Genomic DNA, 16,147 nt, shown 5'->3' with positions numbered 1-16,147 from the left:
TCTTTTTCATAAAACGTCTGCACCATTACCACCATTAAATAGATTTGCTTGGATTGTTAATAGATGTCTCTGTCCCTGGGAGAAAATGTTGGTGTCAATCAGGTGAATATCTTTAACACATTCATCACCACTGACACGAGATTGTTGTGAACAAGCTGACGCATTTCGCCTTTTACATAGTTCCTTTTCTTGTTTGAATGACTGAAGATTTTGTATCAATGGTAACGAGGAAGGATTGACTATCTTTCAGGTGCAGCAAAGCATGTACCCATTTGCCGCTTGCTGCCTTTTAAAAAATACACTGGTTGATGTCACATTGAATTGCCTATATCTTGCCACACATGAATAGATAATGCCACTAATGCCAAGTACAGAATTTTTGTTTTGCACCAGTGTCTATTAAGAAACACATTGTTTTTTGATAACGATAAATTGCCTGTGGCTAATGGTGCTAATGGCAATTACAGAAACCAATTGTTTTTCTCTGTAGAGGTCAATGTGTTGTAGTGAGAGTGTAAAATGCATTGCAAAACAAGGAAAAGATAAGTTAGGCAGTACTGCATACTTCTCCCATATCAGGACATGACCACACCTGAAATCCTTCAGGAGCTTATCTTCCAAGCAGTCTTTTAGAGCTCCTAATTCAAATCTGCATAATCGATAGGCACAATATCCCGTTAGTGTGTACACTGCAACAATGATCGATTATTTTTCCAAAGCACATGTTTGATTGGACTAGAAATCTTGTTCAATAATGGAACAATGTCATTCCAATCCTTAGTATCAGGAATATAAGGGACTACCACCTCACATGGCTGCCCCACTAAATTTCTAGCAGGAGCTAAAATTCCTTACAGCAGGATTTAGGCTGGGTACACACTACAGAACATTTCTCCCGATGTGATATAGTTAATGATTTTACCAACGACTGAAAGTCCCGATCAGCATGCCGATTCATGTGTTTACACTAAAGACGTTTTACAAGATTTAGCTTCAGATCTGTGCTCTTCATCTTCATCGTCTTAACCATCGGCTGAAAATAAAGTGAGTCTGCACATCCAAAGGGATATATGGAGACTGCCGGTTTGGAGTGCATACACACTGCAGATTTGGAACGACATCGTTCCATAGTTAAACAAGATTTTTAGTTTGGTTTAAAAATTACATGAAATGATACGAAGAGCCTTCGAACAATAATTGTTCATCTTTGGACACCATTCGCACACGATAATGCGATATGGGGCCAAACGGTTGTTTGTCGTGTGATTGACCAAATATTCGGCTGACAAACCCTGTAGTGTGTACTCAGCCTAATGCAGAGGGCACAGTAAAGATTTATCCCAGCGCAACAAACATAAACTAGTTGCCCAGTTAATATAAAAACATGTCTGAAAAGCACAGAAGCCACATAAACACTGTATTCAGTAACATTTAAAGAAGGACAATAAATTAAAGTCATCTCAACCTGCAGTAGACAAAAGCTTTAATGTCTGCGCCATGGAGAATGCGTTTACGTCATTGCGTTGTGGGGGGACGGGAACAAGATGACTCAATTCAGCTAGCTCCGCCCCACACACGCCCACCTCTCCCCCGGATCTCCCAGGGGCCGACATTTAACAGTTGGCAAGTATGTTCTTAAATTTATATGAGGCCCTTAACAGACTGCTCATTTCACTTATAGCTGCAGTTTTTTGCAACAAGAAAAATGTACTTTTAATGACACTTTCAGCTATGAACGCTGCTGTTATTATGGAGTATAGTTTTTGGAGTAGTTTTCTTTTTGACAATTTTTTTTTTAAGTTAATCTAAACCACATCCATTGTGTCATATCAGCATAACCTTTTACTTAATTATTTTAAAAAATATGTTAAAATAATATAATTATTATAGAATATCAATTGCTGTTAAAGTAACTTTTTAATGTCACATTTACTCCATTTTTTAGGATTATCTCCATATAGTAAATGTATTCAATTTGGCTTACTCATATTTACTATACCACATTACTAGGTGTGCAATATTAGTCACATAACTACACTATATAAATACATGTTGGTAATTTTAAAATAAGAAACATTGAAGTTGTTCATTTGCACAGGCCACACAGACACAGGTATTAGGGGGCACTATGACACAGACGGCCCTAATCTCTGATGTTTTCTCATTCACTGTCAGAAAAGCATTAGCCCCCTTTGTAGCTACACTCAGTGATAAGAAGACACAACATACTATTAATACCATTGTTCTGAGTAGGCTCCTCCCTTCTGCCACTTGTTCCTTCTCTCTCTGGTGTTCTCTGGACCACAGAGTCTTGATAAGATTTGTGCACGGGAGGAGAGCTAGTAGTTGAGATTAGTTCCAACGCTAAGAGGACATCTAATATTAAACGTCCAGAGTCCTAAGCCAAAAGTGTTCCCTTCTCACTTGGATTGTGGGGTACAACCCAACAAGCAGTCTACATGGAGGACCTTAAAGCTTTCTCCGTGGACCCTTGCCTAGAAGGATATGGCCCTCTGGTGCAGGTGTCTCACCAGCCCTGTCTTCAACCAACAATGGGATCACCTGGATTCTCCATGGCCCACTGTCTGCCTCAAAACCCAATCAGAACTTGTTGCCCAGGAGGTTACACCAGTCCTGGGGACCTACCAACTTACCAGGACAACATCGGGGGTGCAGACTGGTATGGAGGTAGCCAGGAGATACATTACCCTTCATGTAAGTACATACCATGCCACCTATATAGGGATTCAACGATAACACATCTCACTTTTACTACTTAACTTTTACTACACACTGAGGTTTCCTTTCCTGCAAGTAGAATTCTCCATTTCTAAGTTATTCTGCAATAAAGAGATGAAATGTATATGTTTGCACGTTATTCTGTAGCTATAATTTAATATAATACATATTCTAATTAATAGTCATTAAATAGGTAAAATTGTGTGTGGTTACATTTTGTTTTCAGTTGAGTTATATTTGGTATAAGGATTTGTATTGGTTTCATTAAAGATCCCTTTTAATTGATCCCCATTCACTGATAAAGTTTTTGAATGGACAATTCCCTTTTAGACTTGAGATCGAATAATAATCTTTGGTAGTCTGAAGTGGCAACAATACAGTGTTAATATCTACTGGCTTGTCACCAGTCATGGCCCCAACAACCCTTGTAATCAGAGGATTGCTGGCCAAGGACCTATAGCTGATAAAACTGTTTAAGGTCCTGGGTGAGTCCTGAGCTCTAAAATGAAGACAAATGAAGATTTTCTTTCAAAACAGTACCAGGATGACGCAATGTTCTATTGTGTTTTGGTTTTTTTATTTAGTGAATTACTGGGTTAAATAAGCTAATTCATAAATTAAGACCATGTGCCTAGAGAATGGATAGAATAGAATAATTTTGAAGCAATTATTCTCTTATCTCTGTGTATTTTTGCTGTTTCTCTAGAATCTATTGTAGCAGACAAGACAATTATTTACCCATAGAATAGGCTTATTGAAGATGTTATCACTAACCTTTCTCCAATATTTGAATTAAGTTATCAGTGACCTCATCAGGCAGACTACTCTTGGCGTTTGTGTATATATAATATTCTTGTAAATCCCTGAAACAGCAATAGATACATAACATGTTCAATACATAAATACATTGTATATAATTATATGTAATACTATGTGAGAAGAACCTGGATCTGTCTAGGGCAATTATGTTAATAATATAATTAGTTACAAGGCAAGGAAGAATACAAAAAATATATATATAAACATGTAATACATATTTAAATAAAATAAAATAAATATATCATTCTTGGATTTCCAATTTTTAAGTTATCTTTATTTTAAAACATTTTAAAATTGTCAAATATATATATTTTACTTTTTTTAGTTGCTTCCACCTGTAGTAATAATAAACCTCTCCAACTCTAGGTATTAATTATGTTTCATGTTTAAAATACAAAGCCCATTACATAATTTATGTTTTGGCATCATGATGTGTTATAATATTTATTAAAAAAATGTCTTTTTGAATTTAATATGAATCCTGTAAATTCACTACACAATGATAAACCACAATATTTATTTAAAAAAATATATCCAATTAATATAATTTGTATTTTGATAATAAATAGTCCAGTGAATGCCAAGTGAAAGACTTGAGATGTGTAGGGTCAATTGATTTTCTACTTTTCTTGTTAGTAAATCATATTATTTAATTTAAATAAAATATAAAATCTGCTGATGTTTTTCAAAATATTGAATCTATTTTTATTTTATAACAGGTTCAATTTCTGCTCTGTAAGATGGGAAAGAAAAAAAAAACATATTTTTACTTTTGTTTAAGACATAAAATGAATAACTGTATTCGTCATGTAATCTATTATTTCTGTTTTAGTCTCTAGAATAATTACACCTTCTGGATTTAATGTGACGGCTTCCGGCTGCCTAGGCTATATCGGAGATGGAGCAAAAACCCCCCTATACTTTCCGCATACATCCAAAAGAAAACGGAGGGTCCTTTTCTCCCAGGCTCAAGTGTATGAACTAGAGAAAAGATTTGAGCAGCAAAAATATCTTACAGCCCCTGAGAGAGAGCAACTAGCTAAACACATCCACCTTACGCCTAACCAGGTCAAGATCTGGTTCCAAAATCATCGCTACAAAATGAAAAGGCAAGCCAAGAACAGGGCAGATCTGGGCGAAGAAGAGTCCAAACCTTACAGTGTGGAATCTGATGAGGTCAAGGGTGTATGCCATAGCCCGTGCACTTCCCTAGAGGACTACGGTGACGTGAAGTTGGACTACAAGGGTTCCATGCCAGAACAACAACTACATGGTCACGGTCTGCTGTTAGCACAGGACTTCCTCAGCCCTGCCTCAGATCTCCATGAATTTGACAAATCTGCCCGAAATATGGTGTTCAAGCCTTGGTGACTGGTGGCAATACCATTCCCTTATCAATACTCAACATATATTTTATACTAAATAATTGTTGGATCACAGGATAGATGCCTCAACTGCCCTCCAAACACTGATTTAAAAATATAGTGAGATGACACTTAAATTGGGTGAAGAACTGGTAACACAGCTAAAAATAGATGCGTGTGGATGCATATCTTCACTACCTACGTAAATGTGGGTTTTATAATAGGGAAACATCGGGTCAGTAGGCCACCAGTGAAAATGTTCCATATTCATGCTGAAGAAGACTCAAAGGAAGTTTTTATATACAAACCATATAAAAATTAGTTGTCATTTTCTTTTTTTTTTTATAAAATAATAATGCTGTGCAGCTTTTAGTTTAACCATGATCACTGTGCCTCTGCAATTTAAGGATCAATAACTGCCACTTTAGTACACAACTACATAAAGTCTGTTTTCTTTGTGATTGTGATTTCAGACGCACTCTGCTACAGTTTACCAAGTTGCAAAGTAGCTCCTAAAATCTTACTAGATAAACTCACAGCTTGACATCGTAGTGTTTTCATGCAAAAACACATAAACACACAAGTTATTCAGATCTGTTTTTTTTCCTGTGTTTGCTTTGACTGCATTCAGTTAAATAAACAGACAAATATGTATGAACATCAGAGAAGATCGGCATGCTGATTTGGTAAAAGCACACTATACTATCCTGTCAAACGAAAGGTGAAACTATTTGAATGTTTATGCACTTTTCACACTTTAGAACACAAGGATTGGAAACAAAGTGGAAATTTATCAATAAGCCTTTAGTAAGAATCAGCACAATTTTGTGATTGTGTAAAAATCTCTAAACCACGGTATTTGTAGCTGTGAAATCAACTTACTGTAATCATTTTTCAGAGTTTAAAAAAAAGCGTTTTAAAACTCATATTGACATATGTGTCAATTATAGAGGTTAGAGAAGGGACATACCAAACAGATTAACAGATAAATTGATAAACGGGATGATCCATCAGGTGAGAAAAGCTGTCTGGTATTTTTAAAAATATTAGCTGTAAGTTAAACCAGCAAAATGATACTAAGCAGTTTTTTTTGTTTTTTTCATTTACTGTACAATCCACATTTGTATTTAAAAACAAATTCTGGCTTGCTAATAACTCCTACAATTTAATAATTAAAACAAACACTTTTTCTACAGGCATTTGTTTTTTAATATACAAAACTGTATGGATGTAATTATTTTCTCTTAATTTAGCCTGGTAAGAAAGCACTTCAAATTAGGGGACATAAAAATACTGAATCACCTTTTTTTAACTGGTTGTATTTAGCAAAATTATTATTGTTTTTAAAGAGATACCTTACTGCTAATTACTAAAGAAAAACACTATAAACATTTGTGCGACATTTAATGCCAAAAAAATCAATACTTTTGGGTTTGGAGTAAGTTAAAACATTTTATATTTATTTTTACAACATTGTATCAGTGTATGTTATGTTAATAATATTAGAAAGAATAAGTAGTTTCTTGAACAAAAATTTATCATTTAGGAATATTTAAGTTTTTCCTCTGTAGTAATATTATACCTTTTAAACATAAATACACAATAGTAGCAATCCAAAGAATATAAAATACACGATAAATACTAACTTCAAATAGATAATAATACATTTACAAGACTCATTCACCTTCAACTGTAACAAATTAATTTATTTTGAAATTGAAACTTTTTTTTGCCATTTTCACGTGTAAAAATTGCAAATTACTTGAAAATACACATTGGCGTGACATGTAAAAAAAAAAAATGTTTGTTTTTGTTTTTCTTTGCAATCCAATTCATGCTTTGGCTTAAATATTTTTTTGTGACTATTTATTGTATATTTCCCTGTATAAAAAAGGTAATAAATAAAGCTTCTTAACAATCATTTTCTAGCATGTTCCAATCAATCCAATTCCCGTGTCTAGTGACTTCTGAGTAAGATATTTATTTATACAACATTTTTGCCATTTGTCAGTGCTGTACCATATTTATCATTGTAAATATATCTAGTTAATTTTCCAACAATTTTGAATTAAAAAATTTTTAAACAAATAATCCAGTAAATTTCAGTAGTAGTTTTCCTTAACAATATACTTGCATTTACAAGTACTATATTAATTTAATTAGCAACTGATTACAATAAGAGTGTGTTATTTGGAAGACAGGCAACTTGGTTTCCAGACCAGACACATTAATCCATTACAGACTTATATCTACCTAAAAGTCTCTTGCTAAAACTGAGCAACTTACTGATAACTATCTTGTAGTGATACTATAACCATTTAATCAGCTGAATATTTTGACACAGATTGCTGTGTTACAGCTCATCAACCCTGGTTGAAATTGGGTTAACACATTTATTTTTGTAAACAAAAACTATTGTTTTACTGGACATTAATCAAGCCCTCCCTGATCTTATAATGAAAAGCAAAATATATTTAAAGAGCCAAGTTTACAGGTGTGGGCTTTTTGGTTGTGCAAACAACCCCTTCCTACATCTAGGCGTTGGTTACACTTTCAAGTAAAATGTACAAAATGAGTACTTTCTGGATCAGAGACCCTTTTTTTGGGGGACGGGACAGGGGGGACGGGTTATATAGTTCTCTGCCTATGCAAATTAAATTGAGTAGTGTAAATAACTATTTGTACTACCAAGTTCAAGATGTGATGAAGTTAATTTTGTAACGTGTTAGTTCGAGGCGTCTATAGTATAGAATACACCAGGCCCCCCAATCTGATCCACTCTACTAATGGATAGACATGGGATCAGAGATATTTTTGCTCAACCATAAAAGAAAAAAAGATTCCTTTGACAGAAAAGCAAAAGAATGAGAAGTACCTCTTACCAGACTTAAGTAAGGCACTTGCTTTGTGCACAGTTTGTTTTGGCGATTCCTGCAGAACGTTTTTGAGGTGCTCAGAGCGTTTTGATCTGGTGTGTGAAGTCGTATACTACATCCACTGGTTTTATATCTACATTAAATACTGAATTTAACAAAAACTGGCAGCCTATTATTATTATTATTTTTTATTTATAGGGCGCCACAAGGTGTTCGTGGCGCCGCACAGGGACAAAAATGAATTACAATACAAGGTGAGACAGCACAGTACAGTAAACATAAAGCACAGTAACTCAGTAAGCTCAATGCACAGCTAGTGAGGGCGGGGGGAGTATCCGCAAATGACGGGGCCCTAAAGGAGGGCGCGGAAGACAGGGAGACCCCCAGAGGGGGGAGGAGGGCAAAGTAGCTGGAGAGCAGAGTTAGAAGTGGTGGAAACAGGAGGAGAGATGGCCCTGCTCAGAGGAGCGTACAATCTAAGGGGAGGGGAACAGGACCCAGAGCAGCACAGGTGGCAGCTATATAGCCCTGTTGTCTAACATAATTACCTAGCTATATTTCTAGCCTACCTAGAAATATAGCTAGGTAATATGCAATATAAAATATACTCACTGCTCAGAATCGGTTTTTTAATGCTGGATCAGTCTTCATTTTTATCTATCTCATCCCTGTATATATTATTCTAAAACAGGAAATCTTCATTGAGGATTGGATTTTGGGAAGGACCAGCACATAGGGATGGAACAAGATGCCAAACTGCACCCATCACTCAAGACTGTCATGGTGTAATCTCATGGCCAATGCAAAGTAGCACTATGTGACTTTTACCCTTTGTATTCTGATAACGGTCACTGATTCTAAAAGGCCATAGAAGAACATGACGATTATGGCAAAGTGCAGGCTTCATATTAGGGTACTTCTGCTGATATAGCACTTTAAAGACAGAAACAGCTGATTATATTTAGAGTGGCATCTCCAGTATCAAGCCATGTTGGGCTAGTAGCTAAAAGCCCTGGCCGTGTGAGGTTTTAGTTGCCTGCAACACAAAATTATGTTAGACAACAGGGCTCTATAGCTGCCACCTGTGCTGCTCTGGGTCCTGTTCCCCAGTTGGAGCAGACTATCGTGTGACCATCGACATCACAAACTATTTGAAGCCTCAGAATGCAGTGGACGCCAGGAGGAATTTTAGGGCTCCAAATTAAATTCTGCTCAGAAGGTAAGGGAACTCTGCAGGCACAACTGCCACAGGTGCATGCAGAAGTGTTTTTAGGGTAATAGAGGGTAGATCGGAGTGGCCAAGCACTAGGTAGGTGACATGCCTCAACATGACATGACCATGTCCCCCCCAATGCTATGTGGCCATGTCCCCTTCCCATTTATTTATTTAGAATACCGGGAGGTATGTTGCTGATTCTAATGGTTCAGCGCAACTCTTCTGTATCTGCAGCCCAGGTAAGCAATTCTCTGTAGTTAACATAATGTACCCCACCCAAAACTCGATATTACTTCTTTTGTTGATGTTCTTTTTCAGCTATTACCTCTATCATTAAGCAATAGTTAGTTATTAGTACACCCACCCTTCCAGGGAATATCAGCTGTTCTCCTTGCCCTCACCTTGTGCTTCCTGCTATTTTGCATTAATTCAAAAGGCAAATTAGCTGTTCGTTACAAAACCTACAAATTCAAATTTGCACATGCCTAGTTAGACTCAGTTAATCTGTGAAATGTCACATGATCATTCAGAGCCAATCAAGAACCAGTGTTGAAAACTGAGTTTTTACTGGGCGTACAACATTTTGACGATGTCACAATAAACTTCTCAGGAAACCAGTAAGCAATACATGGGAAGTTCACCCTTTCATTAATGCTCATGAATATCTTATGTCTGTAGAATTAGAAGTGATTTTGATGCCACTATTGTATGGAATTGTATCGGTAGACATAACTAGTAAATACCATGATTAGGTTAGTGTCACATGGGCATGGTGGGAAACTGAGCTTTTCCAGACAGGAAAATGCAGTGTTCTGAAGCTCCCACCATAACTCACAACAGTGAAGGAAAAACCCAATGTTCCTGTCACACTAGACTACTTCAACTACTGGGGTTTGATTTTGATTACAATTACTATATTTATTTTTCCTGCCCCTTTCTCTTCTTTGCCCCGGTGCCTCTGGGTTTCTCAACTAAGACAATCAATGTACCATGGTGAGTTGGACGTATTATTCTATCATTGATATGTGATACATCACCTGTTGGTTTTCATAATGAGCGAAGAGTGTGTTGTCGTTGCCAAATGTCATGGTGAACATCATGGTGAAGTCAGATAGAACATGGCTGACTTCTGTGTTTTGGGGTCCTCATGAGAAACTGTCAGCTGAACAGTCCAAAACTGAGCTTATCATCTTCCCTTCTCTCAGAGTCACCACCTCCCCTCAAATCTCCCTCGCCAATTTCCTCAGTCTCGAAATCCCGCTGTCTTGGCGTTATACTTGACCCTGCCCTCTGCTTTATTCCTCACATCCAGTTTCTCTTGCAGGTATGTTGCTCCCACCTTCAAAATACTACCAGAATACACCCTTTACTTACCCAAGATGCAAACAAAACTCTTATCCACTCTCTCACCATCTCCTGACTCAACTGCTGCAACATCATATCTGGCATTACCCTCACCCATCTATCCCTGCTTCAATCTATCATTAAAACGGATCTTCCTCTCTTGATGCTCCACAGTGGTTGCACCACACTGCCCATCCCTACACTGGCTCCTTGTGTCCTCCAGAATCCAATTCAGATTACTTACCCTTAGCTATAAAGTCCACAACAACACCACCACTTCATACATCTTAAATCTCATATCAATATACTCTCCCACACACCCTCTTAGATGTCGCAGCCATTGAGCTGCGTCTTGCCTTATCACTGGTAACTATCTCTCACTCCTACCTACAATAATTCTCCAGTGTCGCTACTCACTTATGGAATGCCCTACCTTGCCTGATCAGGGTCTCCCACAGCCTTTAAATCTGCTTGTTGAGCATTCCATTTGAAATCCATGGGGCTTAATATAGAGTTGCTACCCCCTTTACTGCTATAATAGCTTCCACTCTTCTGGGAAAGCCTTTTACTAGATTTTGGAACATGGCTGTTGGGATTCGCGTCCTTTCAGCCACAAGAGCATTAGTGAGGTCGAGTACTGCTGTTGAGCAATAAGGCCTGTCTCACAGTCAGCATTCCAATTCATCCCGAAGTTGTTCAATGGGGTTGAGGTCAGGGCTCTGTGTAGGCCAGCCAAGTTCTTTCACACCAAACTCAAGAAACCATTTTTGATGGACCTTGCTTGGTGGACAGGGACATTGTCATGCTAAATTAGAAAAAGCCTTCACCAAGCTGTAGCTGCAAAGTTGGAAGCACACAATTCTATGGAATGTTATTATAAGCGGCAGCATTAACATTCCCTTTCACTGAAACTAAGGGGTGCAGGCCAAACCATTAATAACAGCCCTAGGCCATTATTCCTCTTCTACCATTCTTTACAGTTGGCAGTATGCATTTGTGTAGGAAGCGTTCTCCAAGGCATCCACCAAACCCAGATTTGGCAATCAGACTGGCAGGCGATGAACTGTGATTCCTCACTCCAGAGAACGCGTTTTCACTGCTCCAATGGCAATCTGCTTTACACCACTCCAATGATGTGAGGCTTGTGTGGGGCTGCTTGGCCATGTAAACCCAATCCATGAAGCCCCAGACTAACAGCTCTTGTGGGGGATTATCCAGAGGGTCTCCTGGGGGTAAATGTATTAAACCGTGCTGTTTGCAACTCACCGATATTTGACAACTTTGACAGCTAAATTTAAAACGGCAATGTGTTTAAAGGCAACTGGCAATGTGTTTAAAGGCAAGATTTGCCTTTAAACACATTGCCGTTTTAAATTTAGCTGCAAAAGTTGCCAAATATCAGCAAGATGCAAAAAGCACAGTTTAATACATTTACCCACTGGAATCATCCGATAGATAATTTTACAATATGGATAGAGAAAAAAATGAGGAAAAAAGGATTCCTCGTACATTAATCTGTACCCTTCATTCCTATATTTAGGAATGGCTCATATAGTGTAAAATCAATTTTCCATCTTAGAAACAGATCCCATACTCTAGACAGTCAGTGGGGGTTTAGTTTGATTCCCAGGAAAAATACCATGATGTTATCGCTGTTGGTGAGGATCCTGTATGACTTGTAAGCATATAGAATTCAGAAGTGTGCATTTTTAGTCACGGGTGAGCAAAGAAACGAAACCTATAACATCAAAGGAGTTTCTATATTCCGAAACCAGATTTTTGGTTTACCTCCTTGAAGGTTCATGCCACTTATAATATGCAGGTCATACGATCCGTCCCCGGAGAGTGAGAATTCTGGGACATGGCAGAAATATCATATAGAAATCCACAATGCATACTACAGTATATCTAAGCATTTTAACTTAGTACATGAAAGCAATTCTGATGACTTTAAAATTGAATAATTGGAATAGAACAAGTTAGACTGGGTACACACTACAGGTTTTTCAGCCGATTATCAGGTCAACTACACCATAAACGACCGTTTGGCCCGATATTGTATTAGTGTGTACTTCCCAACGATTACGTTCCAAAGCAAATTGTAGTGTTTGATTTCATTTCATTAACGGACTAAAAATCTCATTCAACGATGAAACAATGTGGTTCCAATCCTGCAGTGTGTATGCACTCACCATCAGGATCTCCATAGACTTTACAGAGTCCGATCTTTTCAGCAGATGGTTATGACAGATGAAGAGCACAAAACTGAAGGTAAACCGTGTAAAACGTGTATAGTGTGTACACATGAATCGGCTGCTGATCGGGATGTTCAGTCGTTGATTAAATCGTTAATGATGTCGCATCGGGAGAAATCTTCTGTAGTGTGCACCGCTTTAAGAGACTCTGCATGAGGGAGCCATATTGGTTTCATAATCTATGCACACTAAATACAGATGGTCTAAATCTGAATGAACTTTATTGACTGCTTTTGTTTTGGTAAAATAATAACCTATTTTATTAGTACATGTGAGTTTTAATAAAGCTTGATGTAAATAATAATTAGTTTTATTGTAAAGGACAAGCAGAAATATATGTGACCTTACAATGATATCTTTCTGAGAGAATATAGAGTGCATTCCCCAGTCCAATAGAGCTGAAGTTAAGGTTTTAAATTGATTGCTTTTGATGATTATTTTCCATTTGTTGGGGATGGTTGAAATACCTACCTCTTTTTACACACATTTACCTCTGATGAAGACGTTTGTTATGGGGAAACGCGTTAGTTGTGTGGTCAATGGTGCGATTCATTCCTATAGAAAGATTGGAACATTTTTCCATGTTTACATACAGGGAAACTGGTGAGAACTTAATTCTATTCTGAGAAGTATCCTGTTGTAGGTTCATGTTTATTATATGCAGCGTAAAGGATTTGGGAAACATTGTTCTGCTCGAGATCACCGACTTGTATAAGTATAGTCCAAAAGAAGAGACCTATGTTCAGCACCACTTGTTCAGATGCTGGGGTGTTTCATTCTGGTGGTGAGTGCGGTATTTGTGTATCATTTTCAGAGGAATCCTTGCAACTGTTTTGAAGCAAATTCTTGGCTGCTAGTATATAGACTTCTCCTCCTGGTGGATACGCGTTTCAAAGTTGTATATAGCACTATGAGAGCTGTTCCGACGATAATATGGAAGTTTTGGACTCTTTTATATTAAGCTTTTGCCCTTTTGACATTGTGGATCTTTTTCATATAATGTATATTGCATATATTGGTCCCAAATTATACTGTACAAGCGTGCACACATTATATTGTTTTCAATAGTTTTATAGGTATTTAATAAATAATAGTTATTTTAAAGGGCTTTTATATATTCTATATTCTCTCAGTATGATTTCTTTATTTGAGGAGCACCAGTACACCATATCACACATCTCACCACTTTAGTTCCATGCTGATCCTTATGTACATTGGTTTCCATTGGTTACTGCTATCTGCTACACTTGTTCAGCCAAATCGATGCTAAGACCTGTGACTATTGTGGTTCCCTCAGCATCCGTCCTGTTCCTGAATTACTACACTAGCATATACCTGAGTCCTTCTGAGTCCTGCAGCTCATCGCTTCACAGCATCATCATTCAGCTTATTCTGCTGTTAAGACCTATGACTATACTGTATCGCTCAGCATCCGTCCAGTTCCTGAATTATTACACTTGTGTATACCTCAGCCCTTCCGAGTCCTGCAGCTCATCGCTTCACAGCATCATCATTCAGCTTATTCTGCTGTTAAGACCTACGACTATACTGTATCGCTCAGCATCTGTCCTGTTCCTGAATTATTACACTTGTGTATACCTCAGCCCTTCTGAGTCCTGCAGCTCATCGCTTCACAGTACTACCTGCTCAGCCTGTTCCGCTATCAAGACTCGTGGCTACACTGCTGATCATCACACAGCATCCGTCCAGTTCCTGAATTTCCATATACTTGGGGCTACATTCCATTCTGCCTTACAGCTACTTGGTGGTTCTCCAAAATATCTGGTCTGCACCCGAGAGTACCGCGACCTGTGGTTGAGAGCAGCTAAGACCATATTCCCTTGCAGGAATCCATGGTGAATACCTCTCTTCCCTTAGACTCCGCACCTCTCTGGGGGTAAACTGTCACTCAAGCAGAGATCAAGACCATTCCCACTATCCGGCTGGCTCAGCCCCAACTCCTTCCCTCAGCATTTTCTGCTCCTCTGCTAATGCCTCCTTTTCATTCTTCAAACACATGCGCTAAGGCAAAAATCTAAGCACATTTGTGTAGATTGAGGTGCCCTGTGGGACCAAAGCTAATTTGGTACTGCACATTGGCCATTTTGTGCTTTATATATGACCTCTGTACTCAATATACACCAATCAGCCACATAATTTAAAACCAGCTGCCTAATATTGTATAGGTCCCCCTTGTGCTGCTAAAACAACTCTGACTCATATGCAGCAAGCTGCGACGCACTATGTGTTCTGACAACTTTCTATGACAGCCAGCATTAACCTTTTCAGCAATTTGTGCTACAGTAGCTCTTCTGTGAGATTGGAACAGACGGGCTAGAGCCTTCACTCCCCACGCACATCAATGAGCATTGGGAGCTCATGGCCCTATTGCCGGTTCACCGGTTGTCCTTCCTTGGACCACTTTTGGTAGGTACTAATCCCTGCATACCAGGAACACCCCAGGAGGCCTGTCGTTTTGGAGATGCTCTGACCTAGTTGTCTAGTCATTACAATTTGGCCTTTGTCAAAGTCGCTCAGATACTGACGCTTGCTCATTTTTCTTGCTTCCAACACATCAACTTCAAGAACTGACTGTTCCCTTGCTGTCCAATATAACCAAACCCTTGAGAGGTGTCATTATAATGGGAGTATCAATGTTGTTCACTTCAATTGTCAGTGGTTTTAAAATGGTGTGGTTGATCGGTGTATGTGAATTGAGAGGGTCATTTGAACAAATATGCACAGACGCAAGTTTGCCAGTACATCTTGTGACTTCCAGGTACTTAGGTGAATCTCACCGTGCAAGTTAGTACTTGCGTGGCAACCATAGTACTGTCAGCTACTTTGTGTAGGAACAAAAAGTACACCTACAAAACACGCATTTCTGTTGTAATTCTAGCCCTCAATATGAGTACAGCTCAGGGGGGGTTTGCACACCCTTACTGTTCTGCATTTGCACATGAACATCCCTGTGTGTTAGATACGCATAGCTCATTTTTTTTTAAGCAAGTTATGCGCATGCGCAGCGACTTTTACGTGGCATGCAAAATTACAGTGAGTGAATGCACTTGTGTCAAACTCGACATCAGAACCTTACTACATTTTGCACATATTTTTTCTAAAAATTGTTTGCACTATCATTGAGTAACTATTTGTTAATAATGTCTCCTAATGTTTTTAGTCTGCCCCATTTACTAAGGAAAAACAGGTTAAACGCAGCACAGAATTCTCCTGGGTTGAGCCGCCGTGCATGGGATTACAGAGTAAAATAGCAGCATTTGCACTGCTCAGTGGCAGAGCGATGGCATTCTTTGCACTGGAGCGCCTACTTTTGCAGAGCAGTGCAAAAATAAACCTCTTATTTTGCAGAGCAAGACTGTTATAATGAGATAAAGGAGTGGAGACTTTGTGTTAGGAGTGTTTATTGCTGTATAGAGAAGCACACAACCATTTCCACTACACAAAAAAGACTTGATTCTGGCACCAACTCTGAGCTAGTAGAGATAGAGTTTCCTATAGTTTTAATGCCTTCCA

At 38.3% G+C, this 16,147-nt stretch overlaps 1 long non-coding RNA gene across 1 annotated transcript in view; it reads right to left on the bottom strand.

Moving 5' to 3' along the window:
• Positions 1 to 2,447: 2,447 nt before the first annotated feature.
• The window catches only part of LOC142101488 (uncharacterized), a 41,199-nt gene continuing 27,499 nt past the window's right edge, over positions 2,448 to 16,147 (bottom strand). The window contains exons 3-4 of the long non-coding RNA XR_012679026.1: positions 3,514 to 3,602; positions 2,448 to 2,840 (exon numbers count right to left, since the gene is read on the bottom strand). This is a non-coding gene — a long non-coding RNA (uncharacterized LOC142101488). The remainder of the gene's footprint in view (positions 2,841 to 3,513; positions 3,603 to 16,147) is intronic.

Source organism: Mixophyes fleayi, chromosome 9 (assembly GCF_038048845.1).
Source record: "Mixophyes fleayi isolate aMixFle1 chromosome 9, aMixFle1.hap1, whole genome shotgun sequence".
Taxonomy (NCBI): Eukaryota; Metazoa; Chordata; class Amphibia; order Anura; family Limnodynastidae; genus Mixophyes; species Mixophyes fleayi.
Note: the sequence above shows the minus strand (reverse complement) of the source record. Positions and strands in the feature narration are given on the sequence as shown.